This window comes from Myotis yumanensis, unplaced genomic scaffold (genome assembly GCF_028538775.1).
Source record: "Myotis yumanensis isolate MYYU_CA2020_CCGP unplaced genomic scaffold, mMyoYum1.0.hap1 SCAF_10, whole genome shotgun sequence".
In the NCBI taxonomy this organism is placed as follows: domain Eukaryota; kingdom Metazoa; phylum Chordata; class Mammalia; order Chiroptera; family Vespertilionidae; genus Myotis; species Myotis yumanensis.
In genome coordinates, this window is record NW_027223761.1 from 31,278,751 (window position 1) to 31,286,068 (window position 7,318).

The following is a 7,318-nucleotide window of genomic DNA, read 5'->3' on the forward strand; positions in this document are numbered from 1 at the left end:
TTTGAGGATAGGGAAGATGTAATGAAGAAACCATGGGTTGTCAGGTGGCAGTTAAATGGGACAAGTTGGGAGTGTTTAAAAAGGATATTTTCTTTCTTACTTTTGAATAAGAAATTTCTGGGAATGAGGGAGACAAGTAGTTAAGACTGGCAGTAAGAAAACAGGTGCTTAAAGGAAGAGTGAAAAGTCTATAGGTAAATTTCACTTTAGCATAGTCCTCCGTGTGGGTGAATGAAAGAAAGTGGGAGTGAGAGTTAAAAACTAGGGAATAAATAGAAGAAAACAATTGGATGTTGGAGGTGGTTAAGGGAAAAGGAAAATAAGTAAGAGAGTTAACTAGATGAGAAGGACAGGGATTGAAGGGGTAGGAGGGGAAGTGAGAGAAAGTGATGTTAATGGCCTATTCTTTTGCTTTCAGTTGTTCAGGCATTCGTGGTTCCTTTTCTGGTTCTTTATCTTCCTTCAGCAACAACATCCCATCAGACACCCAGTCCTTTCCTATTAGTTACCCTGATATCTGATCCACTCATTTACTCTAAGAAGTTAGGAATGGTAGGCTATTCTCCTTTCAAGATTTTTTATTTTTGAAAAGGACTATAAGAAGAAGGCACTGTTTAACACAAAGATATTAATGATGGAACTTAGATATCTGATTAGAAAGTTTGACTTTATTCTTTAAGAGGTAGAAGGGTATGTTCTTTTCATATTATATAGGGAGCTGCCTATTTCTTTATGAGCATGAGCAGAAGGAATGGAAGATTAGATGATCTCTAGCTTCATGTCAAATAGATTTTTTTCTATTAAGTAATTTTTTTTCAAATGTCAGTTTGATTTTTCAATGTTTCCTTCTTTTAAAAAATATTTTTATTGATTTACAAAGACAAAGGTAGAGACATCAATGCCTTCAGCTTGCCCCACACTGGGGATCGAGCCCACAACCTGGGCATGTGCCCTGACTGGGAATTGAACCCTGACCTCCTGGTTCATAAGTTGATGTTCAACCACTGAGCAACACCAGCAGGGCTTAAGTAATGTTTTTAAAGCTGCCAAGAGAGTGAATATTATTTTTTCCAAAAGCTTTATTGTTTCACTTGGTCCAATGCATGGGAGAGGGCTTCAGGGTGGTTAAAAGAATGGCTAGTAGTTTCAGAAAGAGGCTCAGGTAAAAGCCAGACACCAGGGGAATGCAGAGGGGCCTCTCAAAGGCCTCTGGACTCCAAAGGCTCCTTGTTATGCTTCAGGGTGAGCCTTTCAAAGAGATACTCGCCCAACCCAGCCTGGGGGCTGGCCAGCCTATGGAGGTTAGTCAGGTAGTTGCCTGTCATCTTCATGAGTTTCACCTGCTCATCCAGGAAGTGTTTCTCCAGGAAGTCACAGAGATGAGGGTCTGGGCGGGTAGAACCCAGGGCATGCAGCTCCAAAAGGGTCTGGTTCAGGTACCACTCCAAGGCCAGGGCAGCTTCCATGGCGTCCTGAGTTTTGCCCCACCCACTCATCTTGGGAAGGCTTCAGCACATCCTGGAAGAGAAGGCGGCCACCGAGCTCGTTTTGCAACTTTAAGAGATGCTCAGTGCCCTCAAGCTTCTTCTCCACCAACTCAGGGAAGAAGTGGCCCTCGCCCTCCAGAGCCACATCATCAGTTGAAATAGAAGCCCAGAGAGAGGTAGGTGTAGGAGGCCCACAGATGCAGGTTTGCCAGGCGGTTGACCACAGCCTCCACCTCAGTGGAATAATTCATGGTTGTTCGGCAATAAGGAGTTAAGGCAGAACAAAAAACCTGTGTGTTGGCTGGTCCTGGAGGTGGTTCTGAAGGTGGTGACTGGATAAGATGCAGGAGAGTGGCTGAGACTGGAAAAAGGGGCATCTCTGGGTCTGTTCCATCCAAACACTGTTGAAGCAAGAGACAGATCCAGGACCACCGAGGGCACTGCCTGTTTGAATATTCTTGAAAAATTTAAAAAAAATTTTTACCTTCCCCAAAATTCCCTATCATTTTGCACCTTAGAAGAGTTGAACCCTGAACTATGTTTCATAAAGTCCACCTTTAAATTTGGGAAAATCCAGTCTAGATTTGTTAACCGATGAACTGTGAATTTGGATATTTTGTAGAATACTTAAGTTTTAAATATAATGTTCTATTCCTTCTTCTTACCTGTGTAATTAGGGCACTTCACTAGACTTTATTCTTTCAACAAGTTATTTATCAAATACCTTCTGTTTTGCCAAGTCCTGTGCTGAGTCTCAGTTTTCTCACACTAACTTGAGCATAATCATATCTACATTGCAAAGTTGTTGTGGTGGTGTATGTAAAATATCTACCAAAGTGCCTGATATAAAGATGTTTTTAAAATGGTTATTTTTTAAAGGTTGCTATCATTTGCTTAGCTTGTTGTCATTCTTCTACCATTTGTCTTTTTGCATTATTTTGGGTCTTATAATTAACAATAGAAATGTAAGTGGAAGAGCAGGGCCCATATCATATATATTACAGTACTTTGAAAATTGTAGGTTTCTATGTACTTACAGAAAGGAAACTCATTGTAATTCTTGAAACAAAGTAAATTATTTTCTTATTTATTTATTTATTTATTTATTTATTTTTAACTGTCCAATTATTATAAATGTTTCTTTTTTTATTTATTTTTTATTGCTTAAAGTATTACAAAGGGTATTACATATGTGTCCTTTTTTTTCCCCCGCCCTTGACAATCCCCTGGCCTCCCCTACTCCCCAGTGTCTTATGAAATTATTTTCAAGTAATGAATTGGAGAAGATCATTTAGCTGAATTGAGCACCTTTGGTTTCAGGCTTCTTAGCAAACTAGAATAAATAGAAAGTATTGTTATCTAATAAAAGGGAATTATACCTGTTTATCAAATGGCACAAACTTTAGCATTCACATTTAAGAGAAATTTATTGCAGTGATCTTTATGTAACTGATGCTGAGTATAACTGACAGTGTCTTCAATAGCAGATTAGATTTATGGTTTGGCATTGGAACTGTTCAAAGATAAGAGGTTAAGGTGGAAGTTGTATAATTGGTAAGAGAAATTAGGACACCATACTGAGCTTTATTTATTCATTCATTCAATAAGTATTTATTGAGTACCCGCTAGTGAGAAAAATAGAAAAAAAATGTGTGTATGAAAGCTATTTGCAAGATGTATTACAGAGTGATACTATTGAGAGAAATACAAACTCGTCTGTGTTGTAACTCATGTGTTACTGCATGGGTAAAAATTAAACATTAGCTATCAGGTTTAGCACGTTATAAAAAAGATGAAATAAACAAATAAGCACAAATAAAAATTTAAAAGTAAGTTTGTTTTTGTGAGGAGAGAAGTTAAAGCCAAAGATATATCAAGTTTGTTTTATAGCACTCAAGATTTCCATTAGCATTCCCCACTACTTTCCAGCTTATATTTCTAGTTTATATTATTATGAAACACTTTGAGAAACTCAAAAGTGAAAAAGATCTTTGTAATTTAAATAAGTCTTTGTAATTAAAAATTCCTCTGGGCTGGAAGTTGGCACAGAGGTCTCTTTCTATTTTGAATAGTCTTTTTCATAAAAAATATTCACCAGCCATTTTTTAATCAAACAAAAATTTAAGAGAATGTTTCTGGCAGTCATGAGACATTATACATTCATAAAAATAATAAAATGTTTTTTATTACCAGGTGTTCTGAGAATCTTACATTAACCAGTTTACAAGTGTAATTTGATCATTTAGTATTAGCATATGAAATATTTTGTGATACCCTCATGGTCATTAATCCATATTTGTGAGCTATATATTTTCCATGTATTGTATCACACTGATCAGTGTGATTTGATCATGTAGTAAAACACATTCTATGCACACACTATGTAACTTGTTAAAGTACAAACATAAAAGGCACATTTTTAATGCTGCAGGAAAGCAAACTCAAATTTGTGACCTTATAATAATTGTTTTATTGAATATTTATTTATTTGCTAAATGTTCAAGTGAAACCTATTCCTTAAAGAGATGTGTGGGGAAGAATTTTATATATATATATTGCATAGCTAGTTTCTTTCATATGGACTATTTCAGTTGAGATGTAAAATACAATATTCAGGATTTTTCTTTCCTTGTTCATAAAATATTACAGTACAACACAGGCATTCTGAAAGTGCCTGGGACATCAAACACCTTCAGAAGATTAGGACTCAGGAAAACAAGAATGCTGGCCACTGGGTTTGAAATGGGGAATTTTCCAAATTCTACATGTCTAGAAGGAATGAAGGATACTAATGGAAAAAAGGGACTGAACTTCAGAGCTAACCAGTGTCCTTGGACTAGAAAAAGGTCGATAAGAAGAGGATTCTGATGTTTGTAGAAGTGCCTTCTGAGGGTCGATTCAGGAGATCATAAAAAGTGTAACAATTTACAGTTCCCATGTTCTCCCCAAGTAGCATATTCCTTGCTTGCTGGTACATGGACACATGCTTTTTTTAAAATGTTTTTATTGATCTTTAGAGAGAGGAAGGGAGAGGAATAGAGAGATAGAAACATTGATGAGAAAGAAACATCATCGATAGGCTGCCTCCTCCTACGGGGGATTGAGCTGGAAATCCCAGCATGTGCCCTGACTAGAAATTGAACCAGTGGCCTCTTGGTTCATGGATCGATGCTCAACCACTGAGCCACACCTGCCGGGCAGATACATGCTCTTATTTCGTAGATGGGTTAAAGCAATTTAGAAAAGTTACTTTTCCTGATAAATACCAGAATAACATTGAAAAAATACTTGGAAGATTTTCTTTAGAATATAAAATCTTAGATGACAAGGATTTGGGATTTAGTTTTGATATGTATAGTGGCTAGCAAAATTGCATAAATATTAGTATACATAATGAACACACTAAAAATACAATTAGATAATCCATCAATTTGAACTTTTACTAATTTGTTAATCATTTGTAAATTTTCTCAAATTATTAGTAAAATATTTCCTTCAAGTTCCAAAACCACTTTAAAATAATTAAATAAAATGTCTTAAATAGTTAAATTTAAGCTACCTTTAGGAATCAGAGAATATGTGTTATTTTATAAAACTTTCAATTAGTATCTTTCCTTTTCCAGACGTGAGCTTTTGATCTTATTTAAGGTAGAACTGTCATTAAATGTTCACATTTTACTTTGTTTTGCTGAACCTGATTTCTGAGGTTTTCATAGGCCATAAGACCCTTGTTAAAAATCAGGATAGGGGAAAAAAAAAATTAACTAGAGAGAAACCAAGATGGTGGCATAGGTAAACACCAGAAATTGCTGTCTCGCACAACCACTTCAAAAATACAACTAAAAGACAAAACGGACATCATCCCGAACCACAGCAAGGCTGGCTGAGTGGAAATTCTACAACTAGAAGGAAAGAGAAAAGCACTCTGAGACTCAGAGGAGGTGCGGAAGTAAAGTGCAGAGGTACAGAGGCACACGTGGAAAGGGCTGGCAACTGAGGACTCGGCTGTCCTTTTCAATCGGGAGGGAGACACAAGCCCCTGACATCTCTGAACTCCAGTTCAGGGTGAGTCTCTGGGGACCCAGACTCATATGGGGAGAAACTGGACAGTCTGGCATCGGTCGGAACTCGAGGGCGGCTTTCTCTCAGGTGCTTGCAGTGATTACCGGGACACTGAGACGCGGGGCCTCTTAGGGTAGGACTGAGGAGCAGCCATAGCTGCTTGCTCCGCCCTGTTGATCCCCTGAGACCCCGCCCCACCCAAGCTGTGCGCAGAGGCTTTTGCATATGAAAGGCCTGGCCCTTTGCAATCTGAAAATTACCTAACAAACTGCAGCTGGGTCAGAGAGACCCAGAACTTCCAAAAGAAGGCCCAAGGCCCCACAGCAGCTTGCATTGCTTCACAGCTGGGCCTCATCTGGGCACCTCCAAACCCCAAACAAAGAAGAGGAATCTGCAGATCTCTCCTTAGCTCCTGCTGAGTAGCCTCAGGATGAGGCTAAATTAGCACCTCCTTAGAGATCCAAGAGCTGGTGTATCCAGTGGTCAGAGTGGGACCATCCAGATTACAACTCCTCAGATCCATAAGGGTACACTCAGGGGGCAGACTCAGTGAGCACCAAAGCCCCGCTGAAGCAAGTCTTGCCCCATAAGGGTGTCTCCAGCACAGAAGTTCTCCCACTGCAGACACAGCTGATTCTCACAGCCAATTGGCCTGGAGGTCAATTCCTCCCAGTGATACCTACAACAATCAAGGCTTAACTACAACAATACTGTGCACAAAGCCCACAAAGGGGTGCACCAAGAGTGTCCACCTCAGGTAATTGGGGAGGCTGAGCCACTGGGCCCTAGAGGACACGTAGCACAGAAAGCCACTCTATCAACACAGGGAAGCATAAAAAATGCAGAGACAAAGAAACAAGTCACAAATGACAGAAATGGAGGAAAGCAAACTACTGGATATAGAGTTCAAAACCACACTTAATAAGGTTTTTCAAGAATTTTCTAGAAACTGCCGATAAATTTAGTAAGACCCTCAATAAGTCTATTGAAACTGCCGATAAATTTAGTGAGACCCTCAAGAAATCTAGTGAGACTCTCGAGGTTATGAAAAAGGACCAACTAGAAATTAAGCATTCACTGACTGAAATAAAGAATATTATACAAAGTTCCAACACCAGACTAGAGGATCGCAAAAATCAATCTAAGATTTGAAATACAAAGAAGCAAAAAACACCCAACCAGAAAAGCAAAAAGAAAAAAGAATCCAAAAATATCAAGATAGTGTAAGGAACCTCTGGGACAGCTTCAAGTGTACCAACATCCGAATTATAGGGGTGCCAGAAGAAGAGAAAGAGCAATATATTGAAAACCTATTTGAAGGAATTATGACAGAAAACTTCCCCTACCTGGTGAAATAAATAGACTTACAAGTCCAGGAAGTGCAGAGAACTCCAAACAAAAGGAATCCAAAGAGGACCACACCAAGACACATCATAATTAAAATGCCAAGAGCAAAAGACAAAGAGAGAATCTTAAAAGCAGCAAGAGAAAAACAGTCAGTTACCTACAAGGGAGTACCCATATGACTGTCAGCTGATTTCTCAACAGAAACTATGCAGGCTAGAAGGGAGTGGCAAGAAATATTCAAAGTGATGAATAGCAAGAGCCTACAACCAAGATTACTCTACCCAGCAAAGCTATCATTCAGAATTGAAGGTCAGATAAAGAGCTTCACTGATAAGAACAAGCTAAAGGAGTTCATCACCACCAAACCAGTATTATATGAAATGCTGAAAGGTATCCTTTAAGAAGAGGAAGAAGAAGAAAAA

General features: G+C 38.6%; 1 pseudogene; it reads right to left on the reverse strand.

Moving 5' to 3' along the window:
- Window positions 1-1,199: 1,199 nt before the first annotated feature.
- LOC139018364 (ferritin light chain pseudogene) lies at window positions 1,200-1,864 on the reverse strand (annotated as a pseudogene).
- Between the last annotated feature and the right edge of the window lie 5,454 nt (window positions 1,865-7,318).